At 36.6% G+C, this 18,630-nt stretch overlaps 1 protein-coding gene across 4 annotated transcripts in view; it reads right to left on the reverse strand.

Annotated features, from left to right (window-relative positions):
- Positions 1-18,042, reverse strand: part of LOC149565800 (factor of DNA methylation 1-like) — a 127,697-nt gene extending 109,655 nt beyond the window's left edge. For all 4 annotated transcript variants that reach the window (XM_089819294.1, XM_089819293.1, XM_089819296.1 and 1 more), the window contains exon 1: positions 17,925-18,042. The gene's annotated coding sequence lies outside the window, so the exon portion shown is untranslated. The remainder of the gene's footprint in view (positions 1-17,924) is intronic.
- Positions 18,043-18,630: the final 588 nt, after the last annotated feature.

Consider the following 18,630-nt stretch of genomic DNA (forward strand, 5'->3'; position numbering starts at 1 on the left):
CAGTTCAAGTAAAATCCCAAAATTAAAAATGATGATTCGCAAAACTTTGATTTGGCTAAATCGAGATTTCTTGATTTCTACAATTCCACGAACCAAACAAACCCTAAAAAGAAGTTCTCTCTCATTGTAAAAAGGATCTTTTGTTATAGAGAAAGCTCTGCCAAACTTGTGGAAGCATAACTTTGATTGTGTAATACCAATTTGGGAGAAAAGTGAATAAAGGAAACAATTGGATTAATAAAAATAATTGTGATAGCACAAATTAGAAGCTTTGACAGTGTCTCATACTGTCGTCTCAATTCACAAAAACAATTAGAATTCCCTACTTCTGGAAGTCTTTGCGCCCCAATGGTAGAGTTATTGTTATAGAGTAGATTAAAACAAGACCTAAAGCCAAACCAATATGCTTTCAATCAGCCTTTTGAGTTGATATTGGTTTATCAATATCACCGTTTCCAACTACTAGATAGACGTGTAGTTAGAGATTTCTTCTTGCCCATTACTCGCTTTGCGGCTAAGTGGATTCTTTCCTAAAAGCTAAGAGAAAAGAATATTAGTAACACTCTTTAGAAATCTCTCAACTTCTTGCTTACCTTGAGTTGATCCAAGGAACAGTAAGAAGGGGGAGCCATCCTTTAGCGTAGGAGAGACTCTGTCTCATATGTTGTGGCTGGTCTACCTATTTTGCAATTGGATTTTAACAAAACTATCGGTTGCAAAATATCCAGCCAACGCCACCAATGAGCAGGAGAACAACGACCAATGGAAACAACGTCACAGGCAGAGAGTAAGTTGAAATGCAAAAAAATGTTGCCGCAACACAAACCAATATAGGTCTAAAGGAAGTGATAATATTTGAAGATACTATGCTCTTGTTAACTATGCTCTTGCAAAGATGATCAAAGAGATAGTAGTAGAAGAGAGAGCTTCTAATAAGAATATAGAAGAAAAAAGGCTACTACAAAGGAAGTGAGTGAAATGTTGATTGATGAATCTTATGAAGCTCCAAACATTCCGCACTTTATTTTTTAAACTAACAATTGGAGTTGCATCATGTAGTAACTATGGAGGTACTATGTGTACCTATTTCTCAAAGGAAAAATAGATCTTTAATCAATTGTCTCGCCTACATAGACTTCAATTGAGTGATGTGTTTCATTACTTAGCCTTCAAAGAAGGCATTAAGTCCTACAAGGATAGTTCTAAGGAGGTAGATAAAGTTGTAACGTTGCTTCATGAAAGGTTTCCTAAAACACAATTAGATGAGTCTTTGTCAGGAACAACTTAGATGTTAATGCTACTTGAAGGCTTCAAGCACCATAACTCTACGTTAGAAGTTACCATTAGGAAAGATTTTTGAGAAATGTCTGAATGAACGTGTTGCTTCGAATCGATCCAGTGAAAAATGACACATCTCCACCAAGAACATTCAAAATCAGGTTTCATCTTTTCACTCTCAAGTTGTAACACTGTCAAACAAAATAGTCTTCAAAATGATAGAGAGGTATGCAAATGATCTAACTCAACTAAAGGAAGGAGTAAGGCATTTTTTTTTTTGTTAATGGCTAGAGGATGTCACTAGGTTGGTTATGCCTAGAAAATCCCAAAGGACACATCACCAAGGTACATAGGAAAACCCATATGATGATGAAAATTGTTTATTGAGTTCATAGTTGCAAAGTCACCAAGTATTCGCAAAAACTTGCTAGAACTCGCTAGCCAATTTGCAAAGCAAGACATTGCCCAATAAATTGCTGACAAGGTTTTGAAAAACTTGCGACGATTTTTACTTTAAAAACTCACAAGAAAATGCATACAATTGCAAATATTATTTTAAAAACTCGTCCAGTTCACATAATTTAGTTTTTCCTTCTTGTCATTAAAAACATGATTTTCATTGATGATGATCTCAATTCCCTTTTTTCTCATTTTCTCCAGAAAAACAAATGGTGGCCATAGCCACTAAGCCCGAACTTCCAACCAATGGGAATACAAAAGCACCCCCCCTATCATTGGGTTTTCTCACATCCAACACCTTATGCAAATCATCATCAATGCCCCTCCAACCCATTAGGGTCTTAAGTCCCAAACCCCCTTCAGCTATCGGCCTCTTTTCATCTTAACTCTAATTTTGATTTATATATGATGGAAATAAATGACATGATAAACAAATTTAGAAATGTGTTTATTGAGAATATTTTTTAAACTCCGTGCATCTTAAAGTGTTTACTAAGTTTGCCTATGTTGCTGATTTTAATGCGAGTTTTTGGTAAGTCCCGACTATTTTTAAAAATTGGGTCAGCCAAGTCATTGTTGAGTTTGAATTTGTCAACTATGATTGAGCTTGATATTGTAATTTTGATATAAACTCTTAAGTTTCGGCAATAAATATTATCATGTATGTTTTATTCGCATTCAATTTCCACAGTTTTGTTGATTGTATTGTGTTGTGTGGTACACTAAACATAATCTTAACTTTAGGTTGCAAATTAATATACAATATATAGTTGAGTCAAGGCACCAAGATTAAGTATTGTAGCTATGATTATATACATACATACAAATATATATGTATATATATATCGTACAGTAGGAAAAGGGAAGCAATGCAAAGGGTTAGACTACTCTTTTTCAAACTACTACATTTGGAAGGAAGAAATAGGATAAGGAAGGTCCCAAGCAATAAATAGGTCAGATCCTTCACTAAATATGTAAACTGTGAAATGGAGAGAGATAATGAGGCAAGAAACACATATAATGATGGTTTAGCACCCATTTAATGGGGTTTCATCGTTTATTTGCATTTCTCACCTTTCTTCTCATTTCTTCTCGTTTCTCCTAAATAGAATTAGTGTAGAACCTAATAGATCCTCCTTAGTATTCCTATTTCAGGGTGCAAAACTCGAGGTAGGATCTATCCATTTCGGTCCTCCTTGCCTTCCTATAATCACTCAAAATCTATATTTCATACTGAAATTGACTTTTCTCAAAAACTGCAATTGATTTCCAACAATTGGGACCTGTTTTGGGACCCTGAGGAAATTCCGAAGGTTTATGGGACAAGTTGGCAGCAATACAATGCATCCCTCTGCTTGCCCAATCGGGGACACAGTGTCCCTTCTTAGGACCTATGTTGGGTCCTCTTCTCGGGTCCTGAGTCCAGATTAATCTGAGGTGCGAAATTCAAGGTCCAATCAACCAGCGAGAGAAAGTTTATTTTGAGCCCTTAATAAACCCATCCATTTGCCTCATTTTTCATAGCTCATCTCCCACACACAAGCACTCAAATCTTCAAGTCTTGAAACATTCAAGTGTTCAAGTATTGAAGCCATCTTCAAATCCATTTAAGGAGATCCTTTTGCAAGCTATTGGAGAGAAGATCTCTTGCATTCAAGGTGCTTTCAAGGAGCTTCGAGGAGTCCTTTTCGGGGCTTCATCATTAACCTTTCATGATCTAGCTTCCTTCATTGATGATAGTGGAGCTTGTCTACATTCACATCATCTTGATTCATTCAATTGGTAAAATAAGCTCATTGCATTTGATTTGAAAAATCCTACTATTGTAAGTTAAATTTGTTCATTTACTTTAAATTTCAGCATTTCAATTATTTCAATTTCAAGCTTAGTTCCAAAACTAGGGTTTGCCCAAGGCAAACCCCTCCTCCTCCCCCACCCATCAACAAAACAAAACCATTTTCCTTGCAGATTGCAGATCTCAAAAGGGAACAAAGTGCAAATTCAAATACCCTTTTCACAAAACTTTGGAGATCTGAAAACTATATCGCATTCGGACACTGTTGAGCAAGGACAAACTCCGTCCCTGCCAAGGCGACCCTACTTAGAAAAGTCAACCCTACCAAAAAGCCAAACGATTTCTAGGTTTTGCAAATCTCGAAATTTCCAAAACTAGTAGTTGGATTCGACAATTTGGGAGATCATTTGACAACCTGTTTACAGGTTTATATTCTACAAGGTTAGTTTCCATTCTTCTATATTTCAATTACACATTGCGCATCTACTTTCTATATCCATAATCTTAATTGCATTTCATACCTGTTGCAACATTAGGGTTATAAGGGTCTTTGCATTCTTTCTCTAATTCTATGATTATTAAATCTTTGTTAGCGATAGTGCTCTATAATTTGGTTGGCACTAATCTCCTTAGATCTAATTATTGGATTTAGCCCAAAAAATTAGATAAACAACAATAAAGAAAAGAACTAAAACAATTACAATCAACATCAGAAATACCTTGGAAAAACCCTTCTAGAATGAAGGGGAAAATCTAGCTACACAACAAAAGATCACTTTATTGATAATGAAAAATTCAAGTGTACAATGCCTTTCAATTGATGCGATATATAAAATATAAAGAGAGACTTCACACTCTAACCAAAGGTCTCTTCAATTTCCAAAACACAAATTTCTATTTTCAAATACAACTCTTTCTATTTCCATGCCTTAATACATGTTGTATAACACATCTTTATATTTAATATTACAATTTATCATAAATGTCCTTTTCAAATGCCCTGAGATAAAGATCTCTATCATAGCTGCACTCTTTGAGAGAGAGAGAGAGAGATCTTTAGCTGAACAATTAGACAAGGCTGCAACTAAAATGTTAATGATAAAACCTAATCACGTAGATCCTATAAAATTTCACGAAATCGCTCTACATGAAAATCCTGCAAGAAACACAACCAACTTTCATCACATATTCTCTCAATGTGATGTTGTCATGGAATCTCTCAACATGATAGATGGAATTAATTATTCATTACTAATAATCATCGAATCACTCAACAAGAAAAACCTATAAAAGAATCACAATCACTTTTCATTACGAACTCACTAAACATGATCGTGTCATGAAATCTCTCAACATGACAAATCAGTAAGGTTTACATGCAACATTTTATCACGGACTCACTCAATGTGATACAGTCATGGGCTCTCTCAACATGACTTCCAGCTCCCATTATGGAATCTCTCAACGTGATGACATCATGGACTCTCTCTACATGATATTCACTATTGAATCTTTCATAAGTGAAAGAGTTATCAATGTAACCTGATAACTATCACAAATAAGAACTCATAATTAGTAAAAAATGCAATTACAACTAAGACTCGATTCCATCAAGAGTCTTAACTCTATAACACCAAAACATTAACAACATGTATAAAAATGACAGAGATTTCCTAAAGACTCCCTCTTAATAACAAAAACAAATTTGACCAAATCAAAAGACACTTGATGTGACCTCCCTCTAAGGTTGTACATCTCCCTCTATATCCTTGCTCATTATATCTTGCAACCAAGAGAGATATTAATAGAAATCAACCTCTCATGCAGTTGTATATAGATCAATGCAAAAAATATATACATAATGTTCAATGATATAATATCACCCAATTTAATAGATACTTATCTCTCATTCTCATGCTTAACAAAAAGAACTCGTTCTTGCGAGCCAATCCTGCATCCCTTAAAAATGACATGACAACAATCTCACGTGTTGTGAGATATTCTTAGCTAGATGTTGTTTCAATCTACAATTTGCAATGATATCTTGGTTCAGTAGGAAGCAATCCACAGTTGCACAGCATTCTACTGAAGTAGAATATATAGCAGCCTCTATAAGAGACTGAGAAGCAGTTTGGCTAAGGAAGTTGCTGATTGGATTATTTGGGAAATCCTTGAACCCTACAGTCATACACTGTGACAATCAAAGTTGCATAAAACTATCAGTAAATCTTTTTTTCCAAAACAGATCCAAGCACATCGAGATTCCCTATGACTACATCAGGGACGTGGTGGATAGAATTGTCATCAAATTATCAACACTGATGACCAAACTGTCAATATAATTACCAAACCTCTTTCAAAACTAAAAGTGGAGCACTTTAGAGGTGAACTTGGTATGATTTAAATGTAATTGTAATTCCTGAGATTAAGTCTCAGTTATGTTTAAATTTAATATATTCAATTCTATTGTTTAAATGTTCAATGAGTTACTATTTTACATGTGTGGATAATGTCATGAAAGGTGATAATTCTTCATTGATGTAATTTTTGAGGTTACTATTGTAAGGTGACGATCTTAACAATGGCTTCACCTGTTATCATGATGGACTGCATTAAATTGTTGTCCCGAAGATCATGATAATGAACATATCACAATGGACTACATTAAGTTGCTGTCCTGGAGATCATGATATTTGTAATGATGGACTACATTAAGTTGTTGTCCTAGAGATCATGATATTTGTAATGATGGACTACATTAAGTTGTTGTCCTAGAGATCATGACAACTCAGTTACTATTCATGATGGACTGCATTCAGTTGTTGTCCCGAAGATCATGACAGTGTATTGTTAATCAGATGGACTTCGTTCAGTTGTTTCGAAGATCAGATAACACCTATCCTATTCTAGTATATGATATAGAGAAAATATTTTCTTGGTAGGCATCATAATAGACTTGATGCCAATGCACATACTAAGAAAATATATGGGAAATAATTGGATGATGTCTTGTGATCCATTAAAGCATGATAACATCCAAATTATGTTATTCCCAACATCATTATGAAATGATTGTGATGTTCCAATCCTCCCTAGCTAAGAGGGAGTGTTAAAGATGTAGCTTCAATTGGATTGAAGCACATAGTAAATCATCATTAAAATGACATATAACAAACATATATGTATGCTTGCAAATGAATTATATTTATTATACGTATTCACACACTTTTATATATATATATATATATATATATATATATATATATATATATATAAAATGACCAAAATTATAATATGATTTACTAGATCATTATCTGTTCATAACAGATTGCACTACATCTTATTACCATAGTGTGTATTTGCTAGCCCCAATCGGGCTCTGCCTTAAATATTGGTCGAGCCTTTGTAATAATATGGATTGGACCATTATTGTGATCAGGCCAGTATTATGTGTTGATTGAGCATTAACTAATCATGTTTATTAAACAGTCATGACCACGTAGGGTAATGACCCTATGTGGCATAAGCCACATAAAGTCGTCCCTCTACGTGGGCATGACTATTCACATCTTATATATATGTTATCATTATCTCTGCAGAGAACATATCATAACATCAGCATATCAATATCTGCAGTGACATTAAGAGTATAAACATCTCACAGAATTATTAATATATACAGTGATATCTTAAAAATATAGTTACAGTTATCAAGATATTATTTAAGATAAAACCTGGACAGTCTCAGAACTGTACAATATAGAAGGATTGAATTTATATCAAATTATTAAAACTCTATTTCTGATCTGTATTCCTTAACAGTGGGTTTTGTCTATGTATGGTGATCTCATTGCTGTTGCTCTTCCTGGGTTGGTGGTAACCTCTCATATTGCTACCCTTGGTTCAGGCCAAGTCTTTCCCACTTACCTTTTCATATAAATAAAATACTATTATTATAGACCTTCCCAAGGTTTCTAGTCTCCTTATGTTTTTGAGATGATTGCAAAATTTTGACGGTTGGCCATTGATATTTCTCAACTTAGCATGGAAAAAGCATCTTAATTTATGCTTGTATATGTGGAGAACTTGATCCAACCTTCCCTCTCCAATAAAGTAAACCCTAAAAGTTGGGATTTTGAATGCTCTCAAGCACTACCTTATGAAAGTTTACACTTTTGATTCAAGATATACCATAAATACAATAATCTCAATTGTGAATGTCTCATTTCAAAAAGAATATACAAAATGATAAAAGGGAAGTTGAACAGATTAAGGATACAAAAGCATTCCACCTAACACAAGATGAACAAGAACTATTAGCAGTAAAGCCATGATGATCACACAAACTAATCCAAAGAATGAGATAGTAAAGAAACTTAACATCCTTTGAATACAGGAATAAATAATCCAAAAGTGCTACCATATATAATTAAAAGGGGGATGGTAGAAAAAAAAATGGAGTATCTTGTGGATCCTTCTACATTCCAATGCCCTTGAAAGAGTATTAGTGGGAAAGATATTTCCCTTTCTCTTATTACTAGGGAATGAATGTTGTCAGTACATTCTATAGGTAGCTGATGGGTAGAATTGTATCCGAAAGGGCACGTGACAATTGAGTCACCCCTTCGGGAAGGTATATGTACACCGTCCAAAATGGACTTTGGATCATAATTGTAATCAACATCATTGGGGTTATTGTATTAAGCATATTGTGTATATGAATAAAGTATTTGTTCTGCGTTATCTCTTACTATACTACATGCGTTAAGTATCCTTTACCCTATACGATAAACATTTGGCGTCGTTGCCAGAAAAACCTGGAACAAAGGAAATGTTATGAAGATTAATGTCGAATTTACTTAACAAGGATAGAAATAAGATAAACGACAAGGATGAAACACGTACAGCACAAGAAGTTTTAATTTTAGCACAGCAAACGGAGCGCAGACAGAAGCTTCAACAGATTGCCAACGGACACTAAGGGGGTGTAGGGGGCACAGACAAAGGGAGTGCACTCACCTAGTAGGCCAAGGAGTGCTAAGGAATTGTTGGTGGAGACTCGATGAGAATTGAATTTGGTGGAAGAAACAAGGGAGGATTTCCTTAACCTGTATATGTCGAGGGTAGAGCATCTGAATGGAAGGGAAGCAACTCGCACGGCTTGAAGTGCCGAAGGAGCACGAGCGTGGAGTGAACTCTTCGTTCCCGATATATCTGATGAATGGATACAGACGAAGAACCGAACAACTTCGCTTGAGGAATATTTTCTTTCACTAGGTAATACAGTTGTTGGAAGCAAGGTGATTGTCCGAAATAGTGCAACTGTGCAGAACAGTGCGGGTGCTCAGAACAGCACAGGTACACAAGTACCACAAAAATCAAAAGAAAGTAGAGATGGTAGGACCCAAGGAGAAATTGTAGAAGTTTAATGGTGATGGAACGGCAAATCTGATCAAACACTACAAGACGTGTGAAATAATATGGATAGCAAACGGTGTAACAAACGAAGATGATTGGGTTTGGCAATTTCCAGCAACCCTACAGGGTGTGGCAATTGATTGGTTTGCGGATGTCGACCCTCAGAAATTGACTACATGGGCGGATGTCAGAAAGGAGTTCATAGCAGAGTTTCGACTGCTACAAGATGATAATGTAATAGTAGCAGAATTATACAACACCGAGCAAGAAAAGAACGAAACAATCCATGCCTATGCAAGATGGCTGAAAGAGCTGGTTAGGAAGATGGAGAGTCAACCAGCTGACGAATTGAAGAAATGATGGTTTGTTGAGGGGCTATAGCCGGCTCTGAAAAAGAAGATGAAGATCATACCACCAACATCATACATCGGTGCATATAATCGCGCGATGGATCTGGAAAGCGAACAAAAGACAAATAAGAAGAAGCATAAATCCTTAGATTCAGAGGATTCATCATCCGAAAGTAGCACTAACGATGACGAATCAAACAAGAAAGTTCAAGCGTTACAGAAAGATATGCTACAAATGATGAGAGAATTTAAGAATTTGAAAAAGAATCCAGACTCGATGAAGGGAGAATTGTAGTGCACGGACTGTAAAGAGGATGGCCACACAAAGGGCTCATACCCAAAGAAATAGTTTTGTGATATCTGCCAGGTTGCGAGACATTCCATAAAGGAGTGCTCGTTTAACATGAAGCACAAACAGAGCTGGAAAAACAGATGAGAACAGGGAAGGTACAAGTAAAAGATACTGCCAATACCTCGAAGAGGAACTTAGCTGAACAAAACATGATAAGGCAGGGAATGCAAACAAAAGTTCCCATTGAATTAAATGACCTCCTCACAATGCCACCTGTGGATGGCTATTATGAATATGACATAGCTCCAGAGAATGACGGAGGAAATAGGAAGGGGCACTAGTGGAACAAAGGCACCAATCCCCATGCTACTGGCACTCACGACTGGAAGGCATCTGGCAGTAGTTGAGATGGACATTCTAGGAACTATACTGACAAACACAATTGTGGACAGAGGGTTAGGTGTGAACGTGTTACCGGAAGATACATGGAAGAAGTTAGGACAACCTACATTGTGGCCACCTACATTCCAGTTACCCACGAGAGATCAGCATTGGATCAAACTGTTGGAAACTTTGATGGCACAACCAATAACCATTGGAATGCAACCATTTTTAGTAGACTTTGTGGTCATTCCACTGAAAAGAAGAGGATATGACACTATCCTTGGACGGGGTTGGTTGGTGCAAGCAAAGGTGAAACATGACTAGAAACGAAATACCCTATCCATGGAATGCAAAGGCCAAAGATTTATAATCGACCTGCATATATAGATGGTAGGTGAGGAGTTAGCTTCCGAAGGTGAAGGTGAAGGTGATGATGAAAGAAAGAAGAGAACGGAACCGAACAAGGGAGGAGTATTGAGATTAGGAGGGTTGAATAATGATGACCTAGACTCAGTGAACAGCCTATTACACTGGCAGATGGAGGATTACGAGCTCTTTCCGAGCTGTAATATGTTAAGGGTCGACAAAGGTGAGAAAGGATAGGAAAATGAATGTCTGAAGGAATACAGAGAAGCAGAAGAAGGAAAGGCGGTTATGACTGAAGCTAAAGGGAAAAACATACTGTACGAACCCAGCAAAAGGAAAGATTCCACCATACAGTACACGGTGAAGAGACCGCATAGGAAAAAAAATTATGCCGCACCACAGATTTAGTAGAAAGATACCGACAGCAAGGAAAACACATCGTACGGTCTGCACAGGAAACAAAGAGGAAGAGCTTAATAAAAACTGCAGTAGTACAAAGTGAAGGTTCTAGAATCAAGAATACAGTTATTGATGGCAAGGAGTTGCAGCTGATGGAATTCATGGTACCGAGTTTCAAGAACAAACTGGGCGATATGGAAAGCCTAAGGGATAGATTGTATAACTTAAATAATATTGATGAGCGACGATTGCAGGCACAATGGCCCACGGAGGTTACACAGAATAGGCAAAAAGTATGACATGACGAGCATTTGAAACTAAATAAATTTCAACCAAGACAATTAGTTTTGAAGTATAATGGGCGGAACGAGATCAGGCCAAGGGAGTTCAAAGTTTAATGGGTCGGACCATACAAAATACGAGAAGTTGGCAATAATAGGACAATCAAACTATGGACGCTAGACAGGAAAGAAGTACCAAACGCGATGAACGGGTCGAAGTTAAAAATATATCATGAAAGAAATGTTCCTCCGTCGACAAACAACTGAGAGAGAAGAACAACTATAAATAATGTATATATGTAAGATAACTAATTGTAGATAAAGTACAAAGTTGAACAGGTTTTCTAAGTGTGGGTACGAAAGTAATAAAGAAATAAGAGACAGTAATAAAGTAATAGGATTATTAAAATAAAGGAGTATTAAAGGACCGTATGGTTTTTTGGGGATCCGTATCGTACCATAAGAGGGGATAAAACCACCGTACGACATTTTATATGTAGGAAGGAGACTGTATGAACAAGCAATAAAGGAGAATTTTGACCGTACAGCTGAGAAAAGAAACAGGCAAGGTAAGGTTGACACCATACGACCAATCCAGAATAATGCACGACACATGTAAAACACCATACGACCAAACGAAGTGCTTGATAGAGATAAATGAACAAACACCGTACAGCCTTCAAGCAAGAAGCAAAAAGAAAGGACAGCTCGTATGGCCTTTAAGGGGATAAAATGTTAAAAGAGTACTACAAAAACCATTGTACAACCCATAAAAGGAAACACCAATACTAAAGTAGTGATCGTATAGCCATACAGATAGGAAAGCCCTATAGCAATGGCCATACCGTATCACCTATGTGAAAACCACAAAATAGAAGATACGATAAATACCGTACGGCCCGTATGGAAGTACTAGGAGGGAGCATTGATTGCATCCAATTGCAACAACCGTACGGCAATAGAAAACAAAGCAAGGCACCATACGGCTAGGATGTTGCAGGAAGAGGCCCAGAGGTGCACCATATGGCTAGATTGCTTGGAGGTTGGGTGACTGTATGGCGAAGGAGAGAGACCATACGGCAAACTCGTACAGACATTGGCAACAGAAAAACCATACCGTACAGTCCATACAAAAACCACAACCAGAGTGGGGTGACCATACGGTACAAGGAAGACAATCACACTAGGAACAAACAGACTGTACGCTCGTACGAATAAAGGGAACATAGGCATACGAGCCATACGGACGTATAGTTTTAAGGAGCATGAAAGGGGTATGTATTGAACCGTACGGCCAAGTAAAGGAGTACAAATCGAACAAATAGTGCACTAACATATTGTACGACAGAAGGACAATGACATATTTTGCCATACGAAATACACTACAGAAGCATTGCATCATGTAGCCGTACACTGTACAAAGTTAAGCTGTGATATAATAAAGGGGATCAGAGAAGCCGCACTGATAGAGGTATAGTAATAACCCTTCAGACGCTGTACTAGAGCATTCAAGAGGAAGGAACCGTACTCTTCAAAAAGCAGGAGCCATAAAAAAAAAAGACGACAAATCAAGACAGTTCATAATGAATAACATATGATACCGAAGGGAAGGAAAAGACATAAAAAGGTAGAAAATGTAAGCCGATGGCTGAAAGAGTATAGTATCAGAAGAAAATCACAAAAATGGTGTGTTCCATGGACTTTTGTGCGGGTTTGAGGGTGCTAATTTGGTCTTGGCAGCAAGGGCGCTACCCCTCAACCCTTGTATCATGATAAGGAGCACGCCTGGGGACCCCGCAGGAGCACTACCCCTCGACCCAATCAATTCAATTATCAGTCGTAGGAAGTGTGACCAATTGATGAGACCTGGAGCTACTGCAGGCATGGAGTGTCGGTCTTCCAAAGGTGGAGAGAGCACTGGAGCAAGCCTTTCAAGAAGGGTGATACACTTTGAGGCTCTCGGAGTAGGTGTTGGACGTGAGGTTGTCTTGATGGATGAATAAGGAGCTTGGGAGGAGCTAATCATCTAGTTGGGGGCAGTAGAGCGACACTTGGCTCAATGTACCTAGGAGTTGGAAGAAAAGAAGGCGGCGCAGGTGACTATCAAGGTCAGATTGGCTAAGGTCACGTATTGTGTTAACAACGGTTACAGATGTAACGTGTTGTGGAGACCAGTTTAGCGTAGGCACGAGAGGAATGTGAATGTGATACGACGGAAACAAATCTATCTTGTTATAGTTAGTCAGTTAATGTATTCTGTTTTGTTACTCTATCTCGGATATTTTGTAATTGTCATTTGGAGACAATTTTACTTTTTTGAGGGGATGATGTTGTCAGTAAATTCTATAGTGTAGCCGACGGGTAGAATAGTAGCCAACAAGTAGAATTGTATCCAAAAGGGTGCATGACGATTGAGTCACCCCTTCGGGAAGGTATATGTACACCATCTGAAATGGACTTTGGATCATAATTGTAATCAACATCATTGGAGTTATTGTAATAAGCATATTGTGTATATGAATAAAGTATTTGTTCTGCGTTATATCTTACTATACTACATGCATTAAGTATCCTTTACCCTATATGGTAAACAAAGAATTAAGATAAAGAGTAAGGAATATTTAGAAACCCTAGAATTTTTTGGGATTTAGTTCAAAGAAAATAGTAGTTTGTATTCCCTTATCAATAAGAGAAAAGGAAGTTTTGAAAACAATGAGGCAAGCCATCTCAATAGGACTACAACCTTACAAAGAACACCTTTATCTAATGTTGTAGATGGGCACCAATCTCAATTAGATAATGTCTTGACAAGCACTACAAAATCCAGTGATGATCAATTAAGTTATTTTCAAGTAATTGAAGGTGACTTTACTCTCCCTAAATGAATGCTCTACTTCAGCAACTTCTAAAAAGTTATTGCTTGGATTTTTTTCCATGGGAAGTTAATTTGGGCCATAAGGATGTCAAATAGATGTCTCCTCACTCCTACAAAATCTCTACAAGCACATATTGTTTTTTCATGCATGGATGCATGAAAAACAAAGCATCCATTATATTTTAATAAGGAGATGAATGAAATGAAATGAGTTTTACTAACGTCCACTATATATTCTGCTGGGAGTTCTCTAGGCTGTCCCTTCTTTTGTGGAGCTGCATTAGCAAGGCGGCCACCTTGTTAAGTCTTGGCCCCTCAAAAAGCTCTTTTATACTGTTCACTTGTATCATGTCCATGAATTGGACCCGGATGTCTTCGTATGCCATACACTCTTTGATCTAGTGCTATTCCATCTCCACTACACCATTGTTACAAAACCTACAAATTCTCTCCTCCCGCCTTTTTTTAAGGATCTTCCATCTGCCGGTTTCGCACCTTAAGTGATGTGAACTGGATCTCAGTGAAGCGATCAAGATTCTTGCCTTTCCTCTGATGTCGGCTCCTAGGTACTCTTTGTCACCGTGCTTGCAAGTGTGGTTAAATTTGTTGACATAGTAAGCCTTTTTTCTACCTACCTGATTTGACCACATGGCAGTCCTAACTTTTTCTAATGCTTCTAGATTGAATGCTTCTAGACATGCATGACTGACCTTAGTATTTGCTACATTCTAAGTTTATAGTTAACTTTTTTGTGAAGTTATATTTGTCTTTCACATTTGTTTACATCCACAATACCTATATTCAGGTCTACTGTTTCTGGGTGTGGTTTTAGAAAATAATTGCCGCCTCCTCAACAAGTTTGGCTTTAGTCACATCTTACTTATTTATTGTAACTTTGAGACTTCTTCCCTCGTATTTGTAGTACAATTGTATTAACTTCGTCAAAATTATATGTGCTTCAAAAAGAATTTCGGAGAACAAACCAACAGGTACACCAAAAAAAATATGTTTCAAGTTTAATGGAAAGGATGAATAGAAAGCTTAATATTTGAATCCTTCAAAAGTCATCTCCTACACTTTACAAAGAATTACTTAAACTAAATCAGTCAAGAAACCCTTAATTTCATGCTGACACTAATTATGCAGTTTAAATTTCAGAAAACTGTCGTGTAAAGGTACTAAAAAATGTTTCAAAAGAAAAATTAAGTGTCTATATTGAGAGAATACAATTCAAAAAAGTGCAGAATTAAAATATAGTTATTTATCTGAGGTTCTTTTAAAACTTTAATGAGATAGGCATAAAATAGAAAGTCTGCTAGATCCAGACGTTCCACTTAAATTTACTGGCAAACATAGAAACAATTATAACATTTGGAAAATAAAATGCAGATCTAAAGTCAAAACTTGGCATGAAAAAAAGGAAAACATAGTTGACTAATTTTTCCAAGTGCTTGAAAATTTTCACATGTTTCTACATTGTTAATACCATGTCTCAGCTTTTACATTGTTAATACCCTGTCTTAGCCAATTTACCTGAAATTAAGTAAAGTCAAATTGAAAATTCAAAAACTCGTATTTCTTGAGCACATTAAATATATAGTTATAATTAACAAGTGCAGACAAGCAAACATAGTTCACATCCAATTGCAAAAAAAGCAATCATTAAATACGGGTACTCTTCAAATCCCTCAACAAATTTACCCTTCACTAAATTAGATATATTCTACAATTTCTATAGGATATTTCAACTAAATTTACTCGTTAAAACTTATGCCATTTGGAAAGAAAAACACAGATTTGAAATCAAAGTTTGTCTTAACGAAAACTAAATCAAAATCAACTAAATTTTTCCACGCCCTTGAAAAGGTCATATGTTCCTACATTGCTAAAACTTCATCTCAGCTCATTTACCCAGAAAACCAAATAAAATAGAATTCAACAACCATATAATTCTTTACCATAATATAAATGCATGTATAATTAACATACAATGAAAAACAAACAAAAGTTCAGCCACACTGCAACCATAATGCAGTCATTAAATATAAATATTTTACCAAAACTGAACAACTTTACTGTCTCCGGCCATCCAGCCATCCTTTAACATAACACACTAAGGAAGAAATTAACCTTGGAAAAATAAGTCAACTTCGACTATTTAACACTTTTTGCCTAAGAATCAAGCCTTACTGTGTGATGTTTAAGCTGTCCATCTCCTACATAGTAGGAAAAATAATTCAACTAGTGTTGTCAAACCTGTTGAAGAAAACCCGTTGAAGCTTTGGTCTAAATGATAAGCTACTTAAAGAAAACCCAAGGTCTAGAAACACATCGTTGGCCCAAGTTGATCATAGAGGAAAAACTTGTGAGGCAGAAAAGCACATAGATGAAGCAAAATGACAAATGGATGCGAAAATGGGATATCAACATCCAAACTTGCCCGGATAACATTACAGAAATAAAAAAGTTGTCAATGAAAAAATTCACAATATTCTGTGGACAAGACGCATAGGGCGGAAAAAATCCTATTACATTAAAGAATTTAATCCCACTTATAGTCATGATGAAAAGGCCTATATAAGAGCACCTATTAACTGGAAAGCAAAAATGTTGATGGCACAACTTAGAACTAGTTCACATCAGCTGCGATGTGAAACTGGTCGGTGGCAAGTTCCAAAGGAAGAGTGGGCAAACAGAACATGTTTATTTTGTAATATGGGAATAGTTGAGACAGAGCAGCACTTTGTCAAGGACTGCCTGGCTTACAATGACATCAGATCTGGTTATACAAAAATATTGCAGAACAAGGACTTCAACTATTTATTCGAGGAAGATCAAGTGAAGAGAGCAGCGGATTTGATTACCAAACTTCAGAGAAGGAGAGACAAGTTATCCAAAACTTCACAACTGACTAGTTCCGCTCCTGACTCGGGAGGGTGATTGCATGCGTCCCATAGACTACTTTAGTCTCGTGGACGTCATTAAAATCTATCATATCATATCATATCAAAAAGAACACAACCGAATCCCTTAAATCAAAAAGGAAGGTGAATTTCAAAAAACAATTCCACGAACATGCTCACTATAAAGGATCCAACAGCTAAGTAAAACAAATGAGCCAAGGAAAAGCAGCTCAAGCCTCGAAATAGGCAAGCATTTATGAGAGATGCTAAAAATGCAAAGTAAAATACCAATCTCGGAAGCGTATGCCAGCTAAATTTAGAGAACGTAGAGACAGTGGCGGTTACATAGAAACAGAGCACAGATATGTTGTTTAGACTAGGTGCACGTAAATTAATAACAGACAGTACCCAATTTTTATCTCAAAACCTGAACAAATCGACACGGGGTTATCGTCAAAATAAATATTCTACCAGACTTACATTGAACCACGTGAGAATAGCTGCATTTTAGTGTACAGTGATATGGAACAAATAATACGTACATTACCTAAAATAATTCCAAAAGCCCGCACAAAGTTTGAAGTTCCTCCTAAATTTTATCGGTTAAATAAGTAAAAACATCTTGCGGATAGTCGCCTTGTGAAGAAACATGGCAAGCATATACAGTTAAATCCCTCCATAAAAAAAATGAAGACAAAACAACTACTAAAATCCTTCTTAAAACGTCAGCTATAACAAAATTGCCGTCTACTAACCCAAAATTTCGAGCTCAACTTAGAAAAGAAGGTATGAAGAAGAGAAAATTCAGTTTGCAATAAAGAATCATCATACACAAAATCAAGAAAACATTGCTCCATAAACCTCCGCAAAAAAAAATGGGGAATAAAAAACGGAAACACCCCACTATCTAGCTAAATTTGACAAGCAAACAAAGCAGAACCTTAAAGTTACAAAACAAACAAAATGAATGCATAATATAAGTAAAATTTAACGAAGTTTGAACGTGAGCTCCTAAATTGTCTGAATCATGTTTCTGCTACTTTAAATACCAACAAAAAGAGCAAATACTGCCTGTATTCTCAAGAAAAACACTATGAAAGCTACGAATTCAGTTGACTGAGTACCTGTTTCAAAGCCCGCTTTACGCAGGAAGACTTTACACAGCAGAAAACCAGAAAACCAGCTCGTTCGTCACCCAGTGTTCACAATCATCACTCTCAAACGAATTGCTGTGGCATGTATAACGGAGAAGATGCCCCTGATCGCCGGTAATATAGTCCGAAGGACCGGCTACAGCCGGTTCCTTACATGTGGCAGTGGTAGTCATGGAATTAGAATGGCATATCGACAAATTTGCCTTGGAAATGTACGAGTTAAAAGACGTGGAAAACGGAACTGAATCGGACGGCTGGAGATTCACAGTAATGTACAACAGTTGCCCTCACCCGTTGGGTGGCGCAGTGGAATTCAACGGACTCATAATTTTAGTTAATTTTTCCCTTAAATTGTTTTGTTTTTTCTTACTTTTGAGGGCGTACTGGAGCTCGAACATCGATATTTAGTTATTTGTGCTTTCAAAAGGGACGGATTTTACCGAGTAGGTAACTATTGCGCCCTACCATCTTTCGTTCCGTAAATTGTCATTAACGTTTACATTTTTGCTACGTCATGTATGCAAAAGATAAACATTCAGTTAATAAAAATAGGTTAGTAATTCCTTTCTATTAAGTGTTGAAAGGATTGAAATATAAATATTTTCTACTATATAATTAATTATGCTTTAATGATTTGATTGAAATATAAATATTTTCTACTATATAATTAATTATG

The sequence above is a fragment of the Cupressus sempervirens genome, chromosome 3 (genome assembly GCF_028749045.1).
Source record: "Cupressus sempervirens isolate cs-2001-9-10 chromosome 3, ASM2874904v1, whole genome shotgun sequence".
NCBI classification, from domain to species: Eukaryota; Viridiplantae; Streptophyta; class Pinopsida; order Cupressales; family Cupressaceae; genus Cupressus; species Cupressus sempervirens.